Consider the following 24,141-nt stretch of genomic DNA (forward strand, 5'->3'; position numbering starts at 1 on the left):
GAGACAAAGAAACGGAATGCCACATTGTCAACCGATGTTTTTTTGGAGAAAGGAACTTTAACTGTAGGGCAGTGCAGAGATGTAACTGTTTTATTCTGCTAACAACAGAAACATTTTCAACAATGGTTGGGATTGTTGATCCTCGTGTGTGAGGATTTGACTTGCGCCAGTAATTGCAGAGTAAAGAGACGTTCTGTGGATGCTTTTCACGGGTTTGTGTTATCAGCTGCTGCGTCTATTCAGGGATATCCAAGGGTATGGTGACCCAACTCTGGACGAGATATGAGCACTGCATTTACAGAGTGTTCTGGGTCCATGGTAAACACATAGAATCGTGGCTTCACAGAAGAGAAACTGTGGACACAGGGAGGGCCAGGACACTGCATGTTCCTACCAGGAATTTCTAGGAACATTTGTCTAAGCTGGACCAATTCCAAGTGTAAAATGTGAAACCAGCGTCTTTCAAAAATGAGGTGGTGACTGAGCTGTGTCTCCTCCTTCATACTCACACCAGGGACAGGACTGTGTTGACACTCACCACGAAGTGAACTTGATTGATTCTGGAACTTTCCAGGCAGAGTGGATGACATATCCAACACCATGAAGTGTATTGGATTGAGTCTGCAACTTTCCAGGCAGGAGTGAGCGACATGTCCGGAGTGCAGTCCTCCGATATATCACAAGCTGATAGGAGCCACCTGCCTACTGAGAGGAATACATTGGTTCTGTCCCCTTTCCTTGAGGTGGTACATTTCAAGACTAGGGGGTAATTTTAAGATGACAGGAGAAAGGTTTACAGAAGACATAGTGTCATAAAGCTACCCAGCTCTACCCAACTTGTCCCTGCCAAACAGATGTCCTACATTAATGTAGTTCCATTTGCCAGCATTTTGCCCATATCCCCCTAAACACTTAATTCATGTGCCCGTCCAGCTGCCTTTTAAATGTTGTAATTGTCCCAGCCTGCACAACGTCTTCTGGCAGCTCGTTACATATACAGCACCCTCTCATTTAAAACGTTGCCCCTTAGATCCCTTTTAAGTCTTTCCCCACTGACCTTCAACCTATGTCCTCTAAATGTGGAGCGTGCTACCCCGGGGAAAAGACATTGGCTATTGACACTATCCATTCTACTTGAGAGTATATAAACCTCAATGATTACTTTTCAACCGCAGATGCTCCAGAAAAAAAAACCCTGGCATATTCAGCTTCTCCATAAATCTCAAAACATCCAACCCTGGATATTTGTAAATCTTTTCTAAATCTTTTCAGGTTTCAAACATGCTTCCTCGAAGAGCGAAACCGTAATTGTATGAAGTATTCAATAGTGACCTAACCAATGTCCTGCACAGCCACAATATAACCTTCCAACTCCTACAGAAAATGCACTGACCAACAACGACAAGCATATCAAACACCTTCTTCAATATCCTATATACCTGCAACACCACTTTCAAACTACTATGAACCTGCTCTCCAAGGTCACTTTGTTTAGCAACACTCCCCAGGCACTTAACATTAAATGTATAAGCTAAGCCTTGATTTTACCTTCCAAAATGTAGCAATTCACATTTATCGAAATTAAATTCATCTGCAACTCCTCAGACCATTGGTCCATCTGATCAAGATCCCGTTATAATCTGAGGTAATCATTTTCTCTGTACTCTGCAACTTCAATTTTGGTGTCAAATATGAACTTAATAACCATACCTCCAGTGTTCACATCCAAATCAATTACGTAAATGATGAACAGCAGTGGAACCATCACCAAACTTTGTGGCACACCACTGGACACGGGCCTCCAGTCTGAAAAAAACCCTCCATCACGACGCTCTGTCTTCTATCTTTGAGGAGAAAGTGAGGTCTGCAGATGCTGGAGATCAGGGATGGAAATGTGTTGCTGGAAAAGCACAGCAGGTCAGGCAGCATCTAGGGAACAGGAGAATCGACCTTTCGGGCATTAGCCCTTCTTCAGGAATGAGGAAAGTTGGTCCAGCAGGCTAAGATAAAAGATAGGGAGGAGGGACTTGGGGGAGGGGCGTCGGAAATGTGATAGGTGGAAAGAGGTCAAGGTGAGGGTGATAGGTCAGACTGGGGTGGGGGCGGAGAGGTCGGGAAGAAGATTGCAGGTTAGGAAGGCAGTGCTGAATTTGATGGATTTGACTGAGACAGGCTGGGGGGAGGGGAAATGAGGAAATTGGTGAAATCCGAGTTCATCCCTTGTGGTTGGAGGGTTCCTAGCCGGAATATGAGGCGTTCTTCCTCCAACCGTCGTTTCGCTGTGGTCTGACGATGGAGGAGTCCAAAGACCTGCATATCCTTGGTGGAACGGGAGGGGGAATTGAAATGTTGAGCTACAGGGTGGTTGGGTTGGTTGGTCCGGGTGTCCCAGAAGTGTTCTCTGAAACGCTCCGCAAGTAGGCGGCCTGTCTCCCCAATATAGAGGAGGCCACATCGGGTGCAAAGGATGCAATAGATGATATGTGTGGAGGCACAGGTGAATCTGTGGCGGATATGGAAGTTTCCTTTGGGGCGTTGGAGGGAGGTGAGGGGGGAGGTGTGGACGCAAGTCTTGCACCTCCTGCGGTTGCAGGGGAAGGTGCTGGGAGTGGAGGTTGGGTTGGTAGGGGGTGTGGATCTGACGAGGGAGTCACGGAGGGAGTGGTCTTTACGGAAGACGAGGGAGTCACGGAGGGAGCATCTACATCTACTACAAACCGACCGACTCCCACAGCTACCTGGACTACACCTCCTCCCATCCTGCCCCCTGTAAAAACGTCATCCCATTCTCCCAATTCCTTCGACTCCGCCGCATCTGCTCCCAGGAGGACCAGTTCCAAAAACGCACATCCCAGATGGCCTCCTTCTTCAAGGACCGCAATTCCCCCCCCCCCCCCCCCCCGACGTGGTCGACGATGCCCTCCACCGCATCTCTTCCATTTCCCGATCCTCCGCCCTTGAACCCCGCCCCTCCAACCGCCACCAGGACAGAACCCCACTGGTCCTCACCTACCACCCCACTAACCTCCATGTACAGCGCATCATCCGCCGTCATTTCCGCCACCTCCAAACAGACCCCACCACCAAGGATATATATCCCTCCCCTCCCCTATCAGCATTGTCTTCGTGGGTGGGAAGTGTGGCTGTCAGTGTGTTTGTGTGTGTCGTTACGTGTGTCTGTCTGTCTGTGTCTGAGTCTGTCTGTGTATTTGTTTCTGTGTCTGTGTGTGTGCGTGCGTGTGTCTGTCTTGAAAGAGTGTGGTGCTGAAGAAGCGCAACTTTTCAAGCAGCATCCAAGGAGCAGGAGAGTCGAAATATCGAGCATAATCCCTTTATTAGGAATGAGGCTTGTGGGTCAAGGGGTCTGAAGGATAAATGGAAGGGGGTGGTGCTGGGGAAAGTAGCTGGGAAGGCGGTGGTGCTGGGTGGGGTGGGCGAAAGTAGCTGGGAAGGCGATTGTTAAATGAAGGTGGGCTGAAAGTGATAGTTTAGAGTGGAATGTGGAGTGAGTAGGTGGGAAGGAAGAAAACCAAGTTGTACAGTCCAAGAAGGAGGGGCCCAGTTGTAGGGTTGGATCTGGAATAAGGTAGGGGGAGGCGAAATGACAAAACTGGTGACATCTGTGGTTGTGTGTGTTTTGTCTGTGCCTGTATGCGTGTGTCGGTCTGCGTGTGTACGTCTCTGTGTGTCTGTTTGTGCTCATACATATTTCTCTGCATCTGGGCATGTGTGTGTATCTGGGTGTGGAGTGGCTGTGCGTAAGTGTGTGTGTATGTGTGTCTGTGTTGGAAGAGTGTAATGCTGAAAAAGACCAACCGTTCAGGCAGCATCCAAGGGGCACTGACGGGGTGGAGTGGCTTTTCACATTTCAGCAAGTTGAGGGAAGCAAGGGTTTAGCAGAAAGTGGAGTTGGAGCGCTGGATTAGATCAGCCATGCACTTATTGAAAGACAGTGCAGGCTTGAGGGGCCGAATATCCTTTCCTGCTCCCATTTCTTATGTTCTCATGTTATTCTTTTGGAAAGTGACTGATTATTTTCCTAGAAGTTGTGTTGTACAATGTTGCATTCAAGGAGAGCAAAAGATTTTTTGAGTTAACCTTGGGTGGGGTATGGGAGCTGTATTCCCAGCGAACCTGGTTTTGACCTTTATCTCGAGCAGAAGTTATAGAGAGGGGAAGCCTGGAAAGATGGATTGGGGGTGGCGGTTCACTTCCTGACCCAGCCTGGATTTTCCAAGTACATTTCCGAAACTACACTGAACAATCGGAGTGGCCTCGATCTGCCCTTGTGTAGCAGGTCCAAAGGGCTGAATGGAACATCAGAACACAGGGCTGAGGGACACGAGCGTGTGCGTGTATGTCAGTCGGCGTATGTACGTCTCTGTGTATCTGTTTGTGCATCTGTGTCACTCTGCATCTATGTGTCTGTGTGTTTGTGTGGTTGTGTCTGTGTGGGTGTGGGGTTTCTCTGAGCATGTAGGTGTGTCTGTGTGCAGCTGTATGTGTGCCTGCGTGTGTGTTTGTTTCTGAGAGTGTGTGTCCATAGATGCATGTTTCTGTTTTTGACTCAATCTGTGTGTGTGTGTGTCTGTGTGTGCCTGTTTCTGTGAGTGTGTTTGTGTGTGTGTGTGTGTGTGTGTGTGTGTGTGCCTGTGTATGTGTGTGTTTGTGTATGCGTGTCTGTTTGTGAGCTTGTGTGTGTGTGCCTATGTGTCGGTGTGTGTCTGTGTATCTGTGTATGTGTGTTTGTGTGTGCCTGTCTGTCTGTGTTTGGATGTTGCTGTGAGCTGCTACCCTCCCTCTGTCCCTCCCAAACTGAATCCCTGATGATTATCACTCTCCACTCCCACGTGTACAGTTGTATAGGGAGGCCAGCAGAGACTGACAGCAACAGAAAGCTCAGCCAGTCTCACAGCATCTGTGGACAAAAGTGAATGGACCCTTCATCGGATCTCGTATCTGGGGGATACTACATCACTGTAAGCACCATAGAGACTGCAGACTCACCTCACACTGATGCACACAGATAGATACACACTGATGCCGAGTCAAAGAGACACTCACTAATACACAGAAACACACAGGGACATGGAGTGCCTGTCAGTAGTTCTCTTGCTCCATGGTAGCCGTGTCAATATTTCAATTATTCTATCTGGTGTTTGCCAGTATTTAGGTCTATCCTCAGGGCGTGTGTTAGTATTGCACTTGTTCACAATAGTGAGTGAGTCAGTATTTCTGTGTGGAGTGTGACTGTAGGACAATTTCAATGTTTGCAGATACCAAACCTGGACGAATTAAAAATTTCGTGGAGATCAGCATGGAACTCCAGCAGGACAGTGACACAATGGTGTAGGGTTCAGGTTTGTGGGAGATCAGAATCAATGTGAGATGCAGTGTGAGGTGATGCACCTTGGTAGGAATAACTCTGAAATCAATATAATACTTGCTGTACCAGTATAAAGGGGTGTTGGAGCAGAGGGCACTGCGTGTATATGAGCACAGATTATTGAAGATGTCAGGACAAGTGGGGAGAGCAGAAAATATTACAGATTGGTTTCAGTATCTGAGCTGTTTACAGAAGGAGGTGAAGGAGGGAGCCTCCACGCTCCCTTCCTGGGAGGTGGTGGTGATGATGTGTTGTGAGCCTACCCTTCTGCCCACCGAGACCTTTGGGATTCATTTGTACCAGCTCGACACAAAAGGGAGATGGCATCAGGGCCACGGATTTTATGTTATGTCGGGGTGAACAGAACTGCCAGTGGGTTTAAAGTGAGAATTACTCTTCACTGAGCATTGCTCGTTACTCGGTTGGTGGGACGTGGATGTTTCAGAATTTCCACACGAGGCGTCCTGGTTCTCTCTGGCTCCTATCAGGGTCCTCCCCACATGTCAGGTGGGGGTGATGGAATGTATCTCATGCACTACACATAAGCCACTCCCGACTTTGTCCGTTCTGTCCTATTTCAGGCTGTTTCTCCTGGAATGGAAGAAAGGGAAGGAGAAGGGTAGGAGTGGGTGGCGCTGCTGTTAGTGCTGGTGTAGGTGGGGAACATGGTGAGGTGTCTGGAGGGAGTCAATCCACACAGTTTTATCTATGCAGTGTTATTGGTGTGGGAGGTAAAGTTGAGGGAGAGAGGGAGAAAGGGAGACTGCTGGTAGTAGTGAGAGTGTTGGAGCATGAGCCTTGTTCAGGGGTCGGTGCTATGACAGATATGACAGATATGCAGTGAGTATGAGGAAGCAGATATAATACGGTGACCCTTGTCCTGACAGAACGGGGAAGGTTATTGGTGCTTGTCCTGTATTGCTGGACATTTCTTCAGGCCGCAGAAACTCTACTGAATTGGGTGGTGAGTTCAGGCCAAGCTCGATGGGTCTGATAGTGTGGCCCACTCTAGGAAGAGAATGGCCATCCTCTGTACTAGCCCATCCACCAGGACTTCCGTGACTCTGTTGACAAACCGTTGTTTAATTGCCCGTTATCTGCCATGCATAGGGTAAACTGTGTAGGGCAGCTCCAACCGGAGAAAGCTGAACCGTGTGCCCTTTGGCCTTTTGAAGATGGCACCAGTGTCAGGGATCACGGAATATCTAGGGTCATGCGGACGTTCGTGAGTACCTCCAACCATGAAGGAAAATCGAGCTGGCATTGAATCAGAGGGATGCCATGGGGTGGGATAGGTAGTTAATGAGGTGAGTTCGTTGAGATATCAACAGGAAACTAGCTCAGTCTCATACAGACAATCCTTCTTTCATACTCAGTGAAAATGTCACTGTGATAAATTATTGTTAGAGGCAGCCGAATGTGTCGAAGATTCTGCTGACCCTACTCACAGTTACATAGCTGCCAAACAAATGCTCATCCTCAATACTCTCCATCATCTGAACTCACACCAGTATCTGATTCACCCATCATTCCTGGAAACACTGGCTCAAGTTGCAGGATACCGTTGAAATGGTAACACATCCTTCCTGGGAACACATCCTTCCATGACATTGTCTCTCAATCTCGCTCTCTCTGTCTATTACCCAAACTCCTCCCATTTTGTTGATTCTTAAACTGATTCCCCCGTCATCTCTCCCTGGCTGTGATGTTCACTCCCACAGCATCCCTGTGTCAAGATACAATGGAGATATGGAGCTGTAAATGGATGGGAGCTGTGCATCATTTTACTTCCAGCATGGGCTGCAAGTTTCCCCACAGTGGGCAGTGATCTAACACAGTGTTACTGAGCAACGCACTGAGATGATGGACACAGTTCCACACTCTGGTCGCATACCTCATCTTGGTTTATAAATCAATGCATTGCTGTGGTCTGCATACTCTGGGTAAATTGTGGTTGCATTGCACATTACACCAACCCGGTCTGCACAGTGGTTCCTGCTGAACACATATCTCATTTGAGTTTATAGATCAATGCACTGCTACAGTATGCCCAATGTTCCGCTCTGGACTGATTGCAGGGTAGTGTTCAGCAGTACACTAGCCTGGTCTGCATAGTGCACCGTGCTGAACAGATATCTCCTCTGGGTGTATGGTGTCTGGTCTGGTTCGTGAGGTGGATTGAGAATGTGAGATAACTAATCCTTTCACTTGATATGGCAATGCCTTTATTTTTATTCTCATTCATGTGACTGGACCATCCAAATTCTGACTCCTCCGGCCAGTCCCATTCTTCAGTCTACCTCTATCATTTGGCAACATGTTGTTGATGAATAATTGTCCAGTTTTAATGTGAATAATTGTGCTGACTATTTCCCTCGCCTTTGGCATAGCTCACTCTGGAGCATCAGGATTAACTACGATAAACCTCAATAAGGTCACTCCTCAGAAACAACGCTCCAGGGAATATAGCCTCAGCCCATTTTCTCATTTACTACTCTCCGTGTAGCTCGACATCACTCGCCGCCACCACCACCCCACCCAACACTGACAATATACTTGGAATTTTTTTTTGGCATGCTTTCTAGTTTAACAACATATTTCCTAAAGCAGTGAGAACAAAATTAAAGGCAGTACTACAGAACTGGCAGAACATAGCGTGTAGGCAAAAGTGAATATTGCAGATACGGGAGATTACAGTCGAGAGTGCGGTGCTTGTAAAGCACATCAAGTCAAACAGCATCCGAGGACTAAGAGAATCAATGTTTCGGGCAAAAGCGCTTTCCTGATTGAGGACTTTTGCCCAAAACGTCGAATTTTCCTGCCCCTCCGATGCTGCCTGACACGTTCTGTTTTTCCAGGACCACACTCTTAACCCAGTGTAAATCCCAGATGGCCTCCTTCTTCAAAGACAGTAATTTCCATTTCCACATGGTCGATGGTGCCATCCAGAGCATCTCATCCACTTCCCATACCTCTGCCTTCAACAATCACCCCTCCAAACTCAACAGGTAAAAAACATCCTGTTCCTCACCTTCCATCCCGCCAAATTTCCAGAAACCATGCATTATCCTCCCCCATCTGCGCCACCTACAAACAGGCCCCCACCACCAGGGATATATTTCCCTCCCCACCCCGATCTGCGTTCCATAAAGGACATTCCCGGTGTAACTCCTTTGTCAGGTCCACGCCACCCAACAACCCATCCGCCACGCTTGGCACCTTCCCCTGCCACCACAAGAATTATAAAAGCTGCACCCTCACCTCCCCCTCACCTCCGTTCGAGACCCCATAGAATCCTTCCACATCCTTCGGAGTTTTACCTGCACTTCCACACACGTTGCCTACACTACCCATTACTCCTGATGTCTCCTCGACATTGGGGAGACCGGACCCCAATGCGTGGAACACTTCAGAGAACATCTCTGGGACACTCTCACCAACCAGCCCCACCACCCCGTGGCTGAACACCCCCTTCCACTCCGCCATGGACATGCAGGTCCTGGACCTCCTCCACCACCAAACCTTAAACACCCGACGCCTGGAGGAAGGAAGACTTAACTTTTGCCTTGGGATCCTGCAACCACATAGGATCAATGTGGATTTCACCAGTTTTCTCATTTACCCTCTCTCCAACTTATCCCAGTTTTCAACCTTCCAACTCTGATCTCCTACCTGTCCAACTCTCTTCCCATCTATCTGCCCCACCCTCCTCTCCCACATATCATCTCCAACCCTTCCTTCATCTACCTATCAAATTATTAGTTATCTTCCCCAACCCCATCCCCTTCTCATTTATCTCTCAGTTCGCTTGGGCCACAAGCCTCATTCCTGATGAAGGGCTTACACAAGAAATGTCAATGTTCCTCTGATGCTGCCTGACCTGATATGCTTTTCCAGCACCACTTTCTCGACTCTGACCTCTAGCATCTGCATCCCCACTTTCTCTCTTGCGTTAATGTGTCCAGAAATTTCCGCAGCAGACATCTTATGCAGCGGCTCTGTTATTTTATCCCTTTCTCCTTTTTAAACAGAGTGGGACATTTTCAGCCCCGCAGTGCTCTGGCAATACTACCACGTACAAGGAAAAAAAATTATAGTCCGTCCGTCCGTAACCTTCATCCATTCCATCAAGACCGAGTAAATATTCTCTTTTATTACGACATGAAATGTTATGTAAGGAAGGGGTGAACTGATCCTGTTTGTTCGGTGACTGTGATTAATGTTCATCTCCATCGACTCTAATTATCCCAGTGGAGAGTTTCCATCTTTTAATGATAAATGGGAATCGTTCAATGTGTTATGCCATAGTATGAACGGGAGCATCATCGACAGCACTAACAGGGATTAGGAATTCCAGATGGAGAAGGGGAGGAGCGATCATATACTGAGAACATTAGTCTGGAATGTTCCAACAACGAACAGGGATTTATCCCATGATATTTCATCCCTTTCGCTATATTATGATTGGCTGTCATTATCATGGTGGATCTATGTTGCACCTCGCATTATTCAATATTTTTATTATCCTTTCCTGTCTATCGTTGGTGTCCCTGGTAAGTCGCACCGTCCAGCTAAGTTTTTTTTTCTAGAAACCAGTTATGACTGCGTTACTATTCTTTCATATAGTCTTCACTTCTTGTGACTATTATTGTTCATGTTGAGACTCTGAATCCAGATATTGACCCCACAGACCACTACTAACTGCATCAGGGAACTTGTTCAATTACTTTCTCCCTCCTTGCTTCTGGCAGTGTTACTCATGGGTCTCTGTGTTGACCTACTCAGTTTCAGATGTGAACCATTGTCTCACTGTCCTTGTTATTTAAATATTGGGAGTGTGGGGGTCATTGCCCACTATTATGTTTACAAACTCCATTTCCCTCCAGGGACTCCATCCCATACCTGGTCAATATCTTTTTTTTAATTCAATTCTTGGACTTGGGAATCCCTGGCTGGCTAACATTGACATCCCATTCCTACTTGCCCTTGAGCAGGTGGTGGTGAGCTGCCTTCTTGAATTGCTGCAATCCAATTGCTGTGGGTTAACCCATAATGCCGTTAGGGAGGGAATTCCAGGATTCTGACCCAACGACTGTGAAGGAACAACGGTATATTTCCAAGTCAGGGTGGTGAGTGGCTTGGAGGGGTACTTGCAGGTGGAGTTTGACACAGACGAATCACAACTTTGGTGATCCCTTTTGCCAATAGCTGATTCCTGACACCATGCCCTGACCATTATTAATTTTAATTACTCACCGCTCCAGAATGTACTTCACTGACTTAACCCATCTGCTGTTTGAACCTTGAGCCATGAAATACAGACTTAATGATGACAACAATATGCTGCTGACACTCTCGGGTTGAAACCTGCAGAAACAAATCTGATTCGGGCTCAGACAAAAATCCCATCCAACTGACGTTCCTGAACACGCTGATCTATATCGATATAGTGTCTGGAAATATCTTTCTTTTAATATTCTCAAACACTTAAACTCATCTGTCCATGAAACATCCCTCAGTTTCTTTCTGTCGATTATCCAAATCCCTGACAGTTGTTCATATTTAACCAGATTTCCTTTCAGTGTATTTTCTCTCATGCAATGATTTTCACATTCAACCACCTCAAATGCACGCCCCCCACCACACGCATACACACGCACACACTCACATTTTAAACTGGTCTAATGGAGATAGAAATATTTCCCAGCTCTGTGTATTTGATATGTGTATCATTCTCATATGATAGTAAAAGTTTCCAATACCCCCCATGCAGGGCAAATAATCCAGTTTACTGGGCACTAGCATGGTCTGCACAGCTCTCCGTATTAGTCGGTCATCTTCTCCCAGTTTATGTTGCTTAAAGTGTTCTGTGAAGCCAATTTAGAATTTGATTAAACAAACCATTTCAGCTGATCTAAAAACACCTTTTTTCAATATTCTCATTCTTGTAATTTTGCTCTCTAAGAGTCAATCCTCCAGTGAGTCACATTACCCAGTCTTTTTCTCCTTATTTCCACAACATGCTTTCAGTTAATTAACTGTCTGTTTCTGTCTTTAATGTGAATCGTTCTGTCCCACTGTATCTTTCCCTGGCCTTGGTTTTTGGCTCCCTTGTGTATAGAGTGCTGACGTTGTGAAGTTCCAAAACAGTTAAATCGTGTGTCTTGTGCTTTTGTTCACTTCTCAGTGTGTCCCATGTGGTGTTCCATGTACAGGTCTGGCTGTTGTTCACTTCCCGATGTGTTCTATGTGATGCACCATGGACAGGGGTTTGTGCGTCGGCTTGTTCTTCACTTCCCGGTGTGTCCCTTGTGGTGTTCCATGGACAGGGGATGTGTGTTGGGCTGTTGTTAACTTCCCGATATGTCCCATGTGGTGTTCCATGTTCCGGAGTCAGGGTGTCTGTCGGGCTGTTGATCACTTCCCGGTGTGCTCCGTGTCGGGGCTGGGTGTGTGTGCCTGGCTGCTGTTTACTTCTCGATGTGTCCTGTATGGTATTCCATGTTCCGGGGTTGGATGTTGTTCACTTCCCAGTGTGTACCATGTGGTGCTCCATGTTGGATAGGTTTCAGCTGCTTTGACTCACGTCTTTGAAAGGTGGTCTGTGCCTGTCCACTGAACATCTGACGTCTGTATGTGTTCCTCTGAGTTGAGCGTGTGGCTAGAAACATGAAGAATCCCGTTGAGCATTATTGTAAAGGGCCAGGTATCGAACATCTCTGACAATGCTGTTACTTTTTTAAAAAAGGTTATTATCTCATTTTCTTTGAAGAGAGATGTTAAATGCCGTACTGTCTACTGCAAAAAGCTGAAGTAAATAACTTACGAGACTTGTAGGTTTTTTAAATTAATAATGATAACAATAACCAGCTCTCACAGACCAGGCTTTCCAGTTTTTCTGAGCTATAACAGTCACCAGGTGCTTGCAGTCGGAGATAGGTTGGATGCTTCAGTAAATGATCTCTCACTGCTGTTCTCTCTGAAATTTGTCTATGCTGTGTCCTCCTGGATTGGAGAACTGCGTGCAAGACTGATTGACCTTGGATGTGCCTTTTTGCCAAGGGATGAGTTTAAGCGATGTTAGTACATTGGAACAGTTCTTTAGTAGACGGTACTGCATCTATTATTCTGTTAAGATTCCCAGTAAAGTTATTATAAACTCCTCTTCTTTTTGTATGCATTTTTATTAGAGAATTTAAATAAATTGTGTTTTGCTTAAAGTTACTTGGTTTGACCAGCCGCATCACATCTGGAACACCCATTTGACAACTGCATTTACTGTAAGGTAGTGGGATGGCACAGTGTCACAGTGGTTAGCACTGCGGACTCACAGCACCAGGGACGCGGATTCAATTCTCACGTATGACTGTGTGGAGTTTTCACATTCTAGCTGTGTCTGCATGGGTTTCCTTAGGGTGCAATGGCTTCCTCCCACAATCCAAAGATGTGCAGGTCAGGAGAATTGGCCATGAGAAATTTCCCATAGTGTTCGGTGCATTAGTCAGGGGCAAATATGGTGTTGGGGAGTGGGGTTGGGTGGTTTGGTCTTCCGTGGGTCAGTGTGGACTTGTTAGGTCGTACGGCCTGTTTCCATACTGTTGAGAATCTAACATTCGACAAGGTTGGCGTCCAGGTGACCATCTTAAAGTATTTTAGCTCAGTCTGCTCTGTTCCACAGCAAACTGGGGACACTTGTCCGGTTCGAAATCGATAATCCTAAATTGCCTTCAGGATTAGAATCCCTCCAGTGTGGAAGCAGGTCATTTGGCCCATCAACTCAACACCAACCCTCCGAAAAGTAAATTACCCAGATGCATTTCCCTCCCCATTACTCTATATTTACCCCTGACTTGTGCAACTAACCTACACATCGTTGAACAGTACGGGCAATTTAACATGGCCATTTCATCTAACCTGCATTTCTTTAGGCTGTAGGAAGAAAATGGCACACTGGAGAAAACCAACTCGGGGACGGGGAGAATGTGCACAGGGAGAATTTTGGGCTCAAAGACAGCGTCTTTTGTTTGTTTTGTATCTTTTGGTCTGGGTGTGGAATTCGGTTGGTTTGTACAGTGCTTTGTGTAGCAATGGCTATTTCTGTCGCAAAGACTTCTCTGGGTGTAGTAGAAGTGAAGTTTCGAGATTTTACAAAAGGTGAGCAAGGCAAAGCTTTTAGAATTAACATACAAGCTGGAGTTGCGGGTGTGTTTGTCTGTGAGAAAAGGAGAGAAAATTACAGCTGTAGCTTGGCATTTAAATTTTGTTGGAAACACATGAGAATCTTTGGAAATGGCTGTAATTCATTTGCAGATGAGGCAGCTTGAACACAAAAAGTAATTGAGACAGTTTGAAATATGATTAAAAGTAGAATTAAAAGAAAAAGGAGAGGAAGAAACAAGAAAGAAAAAAAACAAAAAGCGAGAGAGTTTCAACTTCAAATGTTCGCAATTTGAGAGGAAAGTCGACTTAGCAGGGTTAAGATGAAGGGAGACGGTAGGCTGGATGAGGAGGATAGTGAGGATGTGCAACTCTATGGTAGCCAAAGGCCTGATGAGGATCTGTTTAAATATGTCCAGGCATTGTCTACATTTGATGGGAAGGATGTAGAAGTATTTTCAATTTCATTTGAGAAAGTGGCTAAACGGATGCACTGACCAGTGACCATGTGGATTTAGTTGATCCAAACAAAGCTGGTTGATATAAGGAGTGAGGTATTTGCATCCCTATCGGAGGAGGTATCTGGTCATTATGAGGAGGTGAAGTAAGCCATCTGAAGTGTATATGAGCTTGTGCCAGAAGCCTACTGACAGTGTTTTAGAATCTGTAATTTCGTCCCTGGTTAAACGTACATTGAGTTGAAAGGATTAAACAAAGTAATTTTGAAAGGTGAGTCAGAGTATTATTAAACTGTGAGAGAGATTCTTACTTTGGCCGAGTTCAAAAACTCACTTCCTGCAGTCGTGAGAACTCGTGTGGAAGAATAGAGAGATAAAATATCATGATTATAATCTGAAATGGTTAATGATTATTAGTTGGTCTATAAATCAATGTTTGGCTTCTGGGGGGGCTTGGGAAGAATATGCAATATTTTAAAATATATACCTGTGTGTAAGGTTTATTTGGCATACACCAGGAGTAGCAGGAAAAAGAGTTACAGCATTAAGAGGTACAGAAGCATGTAAATCATTTAAGCTGAGGCATGAGGAGATAATTCATTCAGAAGGACTATTGGAGAGATGAGAAGTGCTCAATAATGCAACGTGTGGTTGGAGTGTCCGATGGAACCATCAACAGAAATATTTAACAATTGGGATGGACGCCTTGAGCTTGATGTTGCCGTTACAACATTTCAGCCTTTACATTGCCCATAACGTGTCTCAGACATATATATATATATATATATATATATATATATATTAATCACAACGCCTGAACGTTTTTAGAGAAGTCTTTAGGGAGAAAACTTCCAGTCTGTTCAGATAGAGTTATCATTTTTGCCATTCAATGTGGAAGTTATACAAGTGACAGGACGACAAAGCACACTTGCTGACAAGTTGTCGAGACTTGGATGAAGAAAAACAGAGACATTCTGTGGCAGAAGTAAACTGACTGAAATAGAGTTTTGAATGTTTGTATGCTTAGTGTCAATGAAATATATACGTATTGTAACCTACTGAAACAGTAAGAACAGAGGGTTTAAAATGAGGCCATTTTTTATATCGATTTTTTCTTCAAACGGGGAGTTGTGACGATACTGTCATTTTAAAAAAGGTTATTTTCTCTTTTTTTTTTACGAAAATAGATCTTAAAGGAAGAGATGCCGAATTGTCGCCTGAAAACAGCTTAAGTACATAACTGAGAAGGCTTTTAGGTTTTATTAAACAGGTGGGAACAATGAAAGGACAGCGGCCAGCTCTCACAGACCTCGCTTTGATATCTCGTTTTGATTTAAGCTGCAGCATTCAGAAGCTGTTCGGTGTCACAGAAGGTTGGAAGTTTCAATACATGATACCTTGCTGCTATTCTCTCTGAAAACTCTCTTAAAGTTGCTTCCTCCTGGATTGGAAAACTGCACATAAGATTTTGTGTCTGAATTTACCCTTTTTGCCAACGGGTGTGTTTATGGAATATTCCTGTATTCGCTCAGTTAATTAATAGAAGGCACCGTATCTGTTATTTGCATAGGTGTTCTTGTAGAGAAGCTATCACAAACTGTTCTTCTCTTTGATTGTGTTTTAACTACAGCGTTTGAATGGATTACATTTTGCTTAACGTTGAGTGGGTTGACCAGTTGCAACACATCTGGCACATACAGTTCACATCTACATTTAAAATAAGAAAAAGTTAAGGTCGAGGCTGCCTGCTTAAAATATTTTGACGGGGTCTGGTCTGGTCTATAACACTTGTAGCTGAGGGGCTTCTGACTGTCCATTGCTATTGAAAAGTTAGTGGAGGGGCTGGGGATGGTTTGCTGGAGGTTGTGCTGTGAGTTGCCTCCGATTTTGGGAGAACTGAGGATTTGGTGACCCAATTCTGGATGGAGCATGGGGACTGCAGTTCCTGCATCTGGGTGTGTAACATGAACGACAAATTCAGCAGAGGCTGCAGAGAGGGGAAGCTCTGAAACCACGCAGTGTATGTATGTGGGGAAAGTGATCCGCGGTATCCACCCCGAGTTTTCCAGGAACAGCTTCCCAAGCTACACTTAACCCACGAGCAGATTGTGAGGGGTCCCTGACTGAACAAGGAGCTGGTCACAGAGCGGTGTCACCTCCTACAACGCAACCTGCAGCTTCACACCAGAAAGGGCGATGCTGCCAGTGGCTGTTAGGGTCGCTGTTTCATTCAGCTTCTATGTTCTGGAACTGTCCAGGCAGGACTAGGTGACATATCATCATCTTCCAGTATGTCGCCATCAATATCAACATTCGGAAAAGTAAGTTATATGTGATGGATGAAGTGAAGGTTTTCTCTCTCAGCAGAGAACTGCAGGGTTTATCCGTGTAAATTCCGTATAGCAGGATTCCCAATGATGTACATGACTCTGTGGGGTTCCCATGTTAATGAAGAGAGCTACAGGAATTGAAGGAACTCTCACCCCATTAATGTTACAGTGCGCCATGCACAGTACATCATGTTGGTGAATACTCACTGTCCTGGCAGCAGCCACCGCTTCTTCATTCAGAAGCAGTCAGCCATTCCAATCGTCATTGGTCTTCATTCGGAAAGAAAGGATAGCCTCTTGGCTAAAGGCTGTCACCTTGATACACGGCTCAAAACACCCACTTCTTCACCATTCCCCACTGCCAACCAACCACATCGAAATATCCTGTGTGTACTGAGATCAATAGGACCACTGGGAATGTCAGGGAGCAGACCATCAGGGAGATGGAGCCACACGTCCCATATCTGAATGGGTTAGAGTGAATCCCCCAGAACATATTCTATGACTATGCAGTGTAATCCCTCTCCATTTCAGTAACATACTGCCTTTCATTCTTCCTGAAAAAGCTGGCAGGTTATACATTCCGTTATATTCCACTGATAAAGTATTAATCAATTACTTTACCTGTACATATCAATTTGCAGACTCTCTCCACATTCTGTTGACAACTTAATGTCTTGCTTATCTTAGTGTCATCACCAAACTTAGAAGTAGTACATCTGTTCTATCGTCCTGATCATTGACATCGATTGTAAAGAGTTGAGGACGCAGCACTGGTCACTGTGTGATTCCACTGGTTACGTTCTATCAAACTGATTAAGACTGATTTATCCGGAGTGCCTGCTTCCTGATAGAAAACCAGTTCTTCCACGTTCCTTTGGAGCACAGTCGAAGGGTTGAATAAGAACGAGGAACAATCCAGCCCCTCAAGCCTGTTCCGCCATTGAATACAATCATGGCTGATGTCATCGCCGGCTCAGTTTCATTTCCCTGCCTGCTCTCCATATCCATTCATTTACTCAATGTCCCAGCATCCCCTGCACACTAAGGCAGTGAATTACACAGAGTCACAACCCATTGAGAGAAGTAAGTTCTCTTCAGCCCGTTTAAAATATGCTCGGCCTAATCCTCAAACTATGATCTCTTGTTCTAGTTTGCCCCACATGTGGAAATGTCCCCACCAAACCGACATTGTCAATCACCTTTAACATCCTCCAGACATCAATGAGATCTCCTCTCATTCTTCTAAACCCAGAGTGCATCGGCCTGAACTGCTCAAACTCGCTTCAAATGACAAATTCATCTCTGGAATCAATCTAATATCCTCGTTCTGAACTGCCTTCGTTGAACCAATGTCACTCCTGCAGTCAGGACAACAAACCTGAACACAGTACGTCAGTTACCGTCTCACTAATACCTTGCAGAGTTGCAGTATTTCTTCCCTCCGTTTATACTCTATTCTTTTACAAGTAAATGATGAAATTGCACTTGCCTTTCGCATTCCCTGCTGTACCTGCATGTGAGTTTTCTGTGGAATGTACCTGCGCACCTACATGTCTCTGCACGAAAGCACTCTGAAGTTGCTCTCCATTTCCATAACATGTTGGATTCCTCTGATCAAAATGTTTAATCCCATATTATCCATGTTAGCTTCCAGAGGTTGGCACATTTATCTAAACTTTTCATGCCCATTTGTAGTTTTTCTACATCTTTATTACATCAACCTACTTTTTCACTTGTGTTAGTATCAACTGAAAATGTGGCTGTCGTGTTTTCTCTCCTCTCATCCAAGTAATACAATGGATGGTAAATTGTCGGGTCATGTGGTCTGAACTCTATGGAACTCCAGAAGTTGCCAAACACTAACGAAACAACTATTCCATCTCACTGCATTTTATTGGCTCACCAGCCCTCTATCCAGGTGAATAACCTTCTCCCAAACCCATGTCCTCTTAGTTTACAGCTTAATAGTTTGTGCAGCGTTTAATCAACGCCTTTTCAAAGTCCAGCTACTTTACTTTTCCAGGATCCCTATGGTCTACTTTGTTTGTAACATCTTTACAAAATCGAGCCAACAAATTCTTCAAAGAATCATGCTGGTTCTGATGTATTCAGGTTTTATTTTGTAAATCCTCAGTTGTTAATTAATTAATTAGTAACGGATCCTCACAATTTCCCTTAATTCCCAACAGTTTGCTCACAACCTTTTAGTGACAAGTGAAGCTGATTATCCTAATTCCTAACTTTTTGTAACCTCTACGTTCCCTTTCCCATGTTCTTGTGTAACAGGCACAACGCTTTAAAAGATATGCTCCAATCGCTGTGTAATAGACATGAGTGTCTGAATGGAGTCACTCAGTTCCTGGTTTATACACTCAATGGGCTGAATGTCCCCATGGTATTCCTACATTATAGATTAGATGGCCGGAATGTCCTGATTTACAGATTCAAAATCTGCTTCTCCTTCTCCTGATAATACGCCAGAAGCCTGAGGGATTGTGAAATCTTCCTGTTGCTGTACAATATTTTGAGGGGCTGAACAGTCTCTTCATATTCCTTCTCAACAGGCTCGAGATACTGAACAATCACCTCCTGCATTCCTGAAATGGGATCGAATGAGTGATTTGTCTCCTCCTATTCAGATACAACCGACACATGGGTGAATTGCCTCCACTTTTCCATAACAAGTCTCAAATAATTGTATCTGCTTCTTTAGTTCTCGTGCTGAATGGCCTCCTGTTATTCTAGTGTACCAATCTCTTCCAGTTTCTGTGTTAGAGACTTGAGGAGGCTGAATGGACTGATCCTGTTGCTGCATAACAGTTTACTGGTGCCACCTGGCCTACTCTGTGTGCAGTGTTATAGACTAGAAGGGCTTATTAGCCGTCTCCTGTAACTGTATATCAGGCTCCAGGGGCTGAATAACCTCGTCCTCTTCTGGTGTAAAAGCGTCGAAGGCCTAAATGTCATTCTGCTGTTCCTGTGTTACAGGCTGGATAAGTGGAATTGACTGTGTATTTGGCTTCTGTTGTGGACTCTTTCCGGTGTTCTATGTAAAAATAAGGTCATCGTTCATGCTTGTAAACTCTAATGCGTGTTGGATCAACCTGATAAACCTTTCCTTGTAAGTTAACCGCTTCATTGCAGGAATCAGTTGAAGGAAGCATCTTTGATCTGCTTCCAATATAGCAATATCGTTTCTTCAGTGAGGAGACTAAATCTGTACATACTACTCCAGATGTGATCTGATTAAGATCCTGTACAGTATCAGCAACACTTCACCAGCCTGCTGTAAGGTTCCCACCCAAGTTAGAGCACCCAAGTACGCGAAAAAGATTTACTGGAAGACAGGCAATGGTTGTTGTTTAAATAAATACCTTAAAATGTACAATATGCACATGCCCACCACAGTTCAAACAGCAAAGGGGTAAGGTGACTTAACAATAGTTAACAAAATAAGTTAAAGATTGCATTAGATCAAAGGAAGCAGCTCCGGAAATTGTCAGATGTTGTTGTAAGCCATGGATTCAAAGACATTTGAGGACCAATGAACTGATAATGAAATAATAAAAAAAAATGCAAACTAAAAAGAAACATTAGGATGACCGAACGCTTCTCTCGATACTTGATGGGAAAGCGAAGGCAAGGACACGTGTGGAATGGGGAATATCCAAACACGATAGTTTCTTGCAGAGAACTTGGAAATTACAGAGAAACTAAACAGTTACTTTCATGCCAATCTTATTAAAGGCAAGATTAACTGATGGGCAAATTCAGTTTGTGTGCTCTCCAGTGATTGCCAAAAATGAAATGAGATCGCAGTGAAGCTTAGAAAGTTCACACAGAAAGACGGACTGACACAGGGGCATGGGGAAGTGCTGCCAGGCAAGGTTAGGGAGAATCCCAAGATGTTGTCCACATATATTAATCGGAACAGAATAACCAAGACACAACTAGGGCCCATTAGAGACCAAGGGAGCACTCTGTGTGCGAAGCTGGAGAACATTGATCGATTGTTACATGAGAGCTCCATATCTGTTTTACTTGGAGAAGGAGGATGCAGGGACAGAATTCAAGAAGATGGATTGGGAAGCTCTTGAACAGACTGATATAAGATGGGAGCAGGGATTGGAGGCCTTGGCAGGTATAAAATTGGACTGATTGCCAGGTCTGGATAAGTTGCATTACAGGCTGCTGTTAGAGACAAAGGAGAAAAGGCGCTGACTCAAAATTTTAAGTCAAATCTGGCCACAGGGAAGTTGGAGTTGCCAGATGACTGAAGAACAACGAATATGGTCCCACTTTACAGGAAGGATGGGGGAAATAGACTGACTGTTAACCAGTCAGTTTTAGATCCGTGCTAGGGCAATTACCTGGAGAAAATAAGAAAGGAGAAAATGTATCTCTATTTGCAGAGGCAAGGTTTGACCAGGGGGAGTCAGCATGACATCATAGGAGGGAAGTCATACCAAGTGAATGTTATTGTCTGTTTTCGAGCATGTTGTTCTTATAGTTTTTCAGCAAGACCTTTGACAGAACCCCATATGTGGAACTGATAAAAAAGAAGTCATGATATCAAGGGTAACTTAGTGAGTTACATCAAACATTATCTTATTCGCAGGAGACAGAGGATGGTGTAGGAAGGCTGTTTGTGTGAATGGAGACCAATGTCCCCTGATGTTCCACAGGAATTAGTGCAGTGTTTCTTATTATTTGTGGTATTCATAAATGTGAATGTGTTAGCGGGGGTGGGGTGTGTGTGAGGGAGTGTGCTAATTAGGTTTGTATTTGACACAAATATTGGCCGGGTGGTTGGCAGTGAGGAGGAAGGCCTTATGTTACAGGAAGATACAGATGGAATGGTCAGATAGTCAGATTGAATGTAACCCCGATAAATATGTGGTAATACACTTTGGAAGAAGGAACCAAAAATGGGGGTATAAAATGAATGGCAACACACTAACAAGCTGAGAGGGTGTTCCTCCACAGATTCCTGAATGTGGCAGCACAGGGTAATAGGTTCGGAGAAAAAATGAGGACTGCAGATGTTTGAGATCAGAATCAAGAAGTGTAGTTCTTGTAAAGTACAGTCTGTCAAACAGCATGCAAGGAGCAGGAGAGTCGATGTTTTGATCATAAGCTTTTTATCAGGATTGGTGGCCACATTCCTGATGAAAAGCATATTCTCAAAAAGTCGACTTTCCTGCTTCTCGCATGTTGGATGATCTGCTGTGCTTTTCCAGCAATATACTTTTTGACTGAGGTTAATACATTAGTTAATAAGGCAAAGAGAACGGTAGGCAGAGCCTTCATTCACCGACGTATACATTGTCAGAGCTATACACGTCTATGGTTAGGCCATGTTGGAACACTGTGCGTAGTTCTGGGAGTCATATTGCAGGAAGGATGTGTTGTAGTGTAGGGGTGCAGAGGAGATTCACCGGGATGGTCCCTGGGATGGAGCATATCAACTATGGACAGAGGCTGGATAAGCTCGGGTTGTTAACTTTGGAGCAGAGAAGGCTGAGGGAAAGGTGATTCACAAGGATAAGATTACGAGGGGGATTTCCAGAAAGATTTTTGCTGAAGTTCCAAACCAAGTGTGCAAAATCAAATCTTATGGGATTGTGGCAAATATTTGGACATGGTTACAGAATGGGACAGCTGGCAGGAAAGAGTGAGTAAAAGTTTTTGATTTTGATTTCATGACCAGGTATATTTTCCAGGATAAATACATAAAATACAGTGAAATGCTTTCACTTGTTGCCACAAAGTGATGCCATTTTGAATAATTGAAGACAGTGGAATAAACAGAGGATACAGCCTGAAGAGAGTTTATGGGTTGTGAGACAGCTCCTCATCATCGACCACCCCTGCAACCTAACCCTTCATGACAGCTGCATCCCCATCTACACCAGACCCCAGCAACATTGAAGTTTCTGATCGTCAGGCACCATCTTTGCCACTGGGCAGATACTCCTCCATCACCAGCTCATTATCTCCTCTGCCAGGCCATTCGAATGTCAGAGACATGTCTCTTACTGCTGGGCCCACCTCATTGATGTTACCATCATGGCCTTCCACTATCCCCTTCACCACAATCAGTGCAAGACCCAATCAACAACATGTCTCCAATCTTCAGGCGTCACCTTTTGCTTCTGGGCCCTATCTCACTCACGTTGACTCTGCTGATGTTGCAGCTGCCAATTCCAGGTCATGTGCTTGCTCCAGAAAAGTAAGTAAGGGCTCACTCTCCTCCGCACTGGGCTCAGCTTGAGTTCCAAACGCTGGGTCCAGCTTTAGGTCAGTAGATTACAAAAAGAAAAGTGGAGGAGAAAATAAGAAAAAGAAAGCAGGTCAGCAAAGGAGCACTTGGACAGGAAAAAACAGGAATAAAAGGATCCCTTTATTGGAGATGAAGGCTCGTGGAGTATCTCAGGATTATGCCCTTGTGTCTCAGCTATTCGTAAACAGCTCAAACATTTGGTTGAGGGAATCAATTGCAATATATCTCAGTCTGCTGCAGGAGTAATGCATTGAGGAGATTCTCGGCCATGGTGAGAACGTGGGAGGCTCACTGTGTTGAATGATCTACTCCTTTCCCAATGTTTCTGTGTCGTCTGTGGATAAGCACTGTCAATGTTGCCACAAGCTCTCAGATGTTAGGCAGGAGGTCTCTGCAGTGTTGACAGGCTTGTATTTCCCTTTTCGAATGCAGAAGCTGATGCTGGGTGTTCTGACCAGCTTTATCCTTTAAGACTTCGGAGCAATTTGATACAATTGAGTGTCTTTTTTAGCCATTTCAGAGACCATTGAAGAGTATATCACATGACTGTGTGTCTGGAGTCACTTTTAGGCCAGACCCGGAATATACGGGAGATTCACTTCCTGAAAGTACATTGGGGAAGCAAATTGGTGTTTATAATTGACATTGGTTCAAGGTCATTATTACTGACTCAAGATTTTAGATCTCGATATTTTGTTAATTGTTATTAACTTCCACCAGCTGCCAGAGCATTAGCCTGGTCTGGATTAGAAATCCAGTGACATTTCCATCTCCACATAGTAATCTGTCGCAAACCACACTGAGCAGTTTATTTCTGTGCTGCTTGACAACTCTGTCAAAAAGAACTCCCAACAATTTGACTGTCATTATGGAATTGAGGAAGTGATGTTGGTCATACTGTAATTATTCTCCTCTTAAGGGGCGTGTCATAGTTGAGTAATTTTCCACATTGCCATATGATGTCAGAGTTGGAAGTGGAATGAAACAGCTTCCCCAGGGACACGGCTTGTTGTACATTGCCTTTGTCACATCTACTGTGATCATATGTTGCTTCATGTCACAGAGAGCGAATTAGATTGTTTGAAAACTGCCATCTGTAATTCTATGGGCATCCTGACGAGGTGAGGTAGATCATTGACTCAATACTTCTTGCTGAGTATGGCGCAGATAACGACATGCTTGTCTTTTGCACTGATGTGCAGGGCTGTTCCCTTATTAACGAGGGGGACATGTGTTGAGTCCTCTCCTGCAGTGAGTTGTTTGATCCATTAACGACTGGATATGGCAGGTCTGCAGAGCTTTGAACTGATCTGTTGGTGTTGCAATCATTCCGCCCTCCCTATCAGATTGTAGTTCTGCTGTTTGGAACGTAAACTGTCAAGTGTAGTAGCTTTATGGTTTGCCATCAGTTTTAGGTACACATAGTTCTGCCCTGGCATGTTCACCACACTCGTTCCTGAAGCATAGATTCGCTTATTGTTAAATGTAGACTGAGGGATAATCCCAGGCAAAAAGTTACAGATT

This window comes from Chiloscyllium plagiosum, unplaced genomic scaffold (genome assembly GCF_037043375.1).
Source record: "Chiloscyllium plagiosum isolate Xiang-an unplaced genomic scaffold, Cpla_swu_hap1 HiC_scaffold_38, whole genome shotgun sequence".
In the NCBI taxonomy this organism is placed as follows: Eukaryota; Metazoa; Chordata; class Chondrichthyes; order Orectolobiformes; family Hemiscylliidae; genus Chiloscyllium; species Chiloscyllium plagiosum.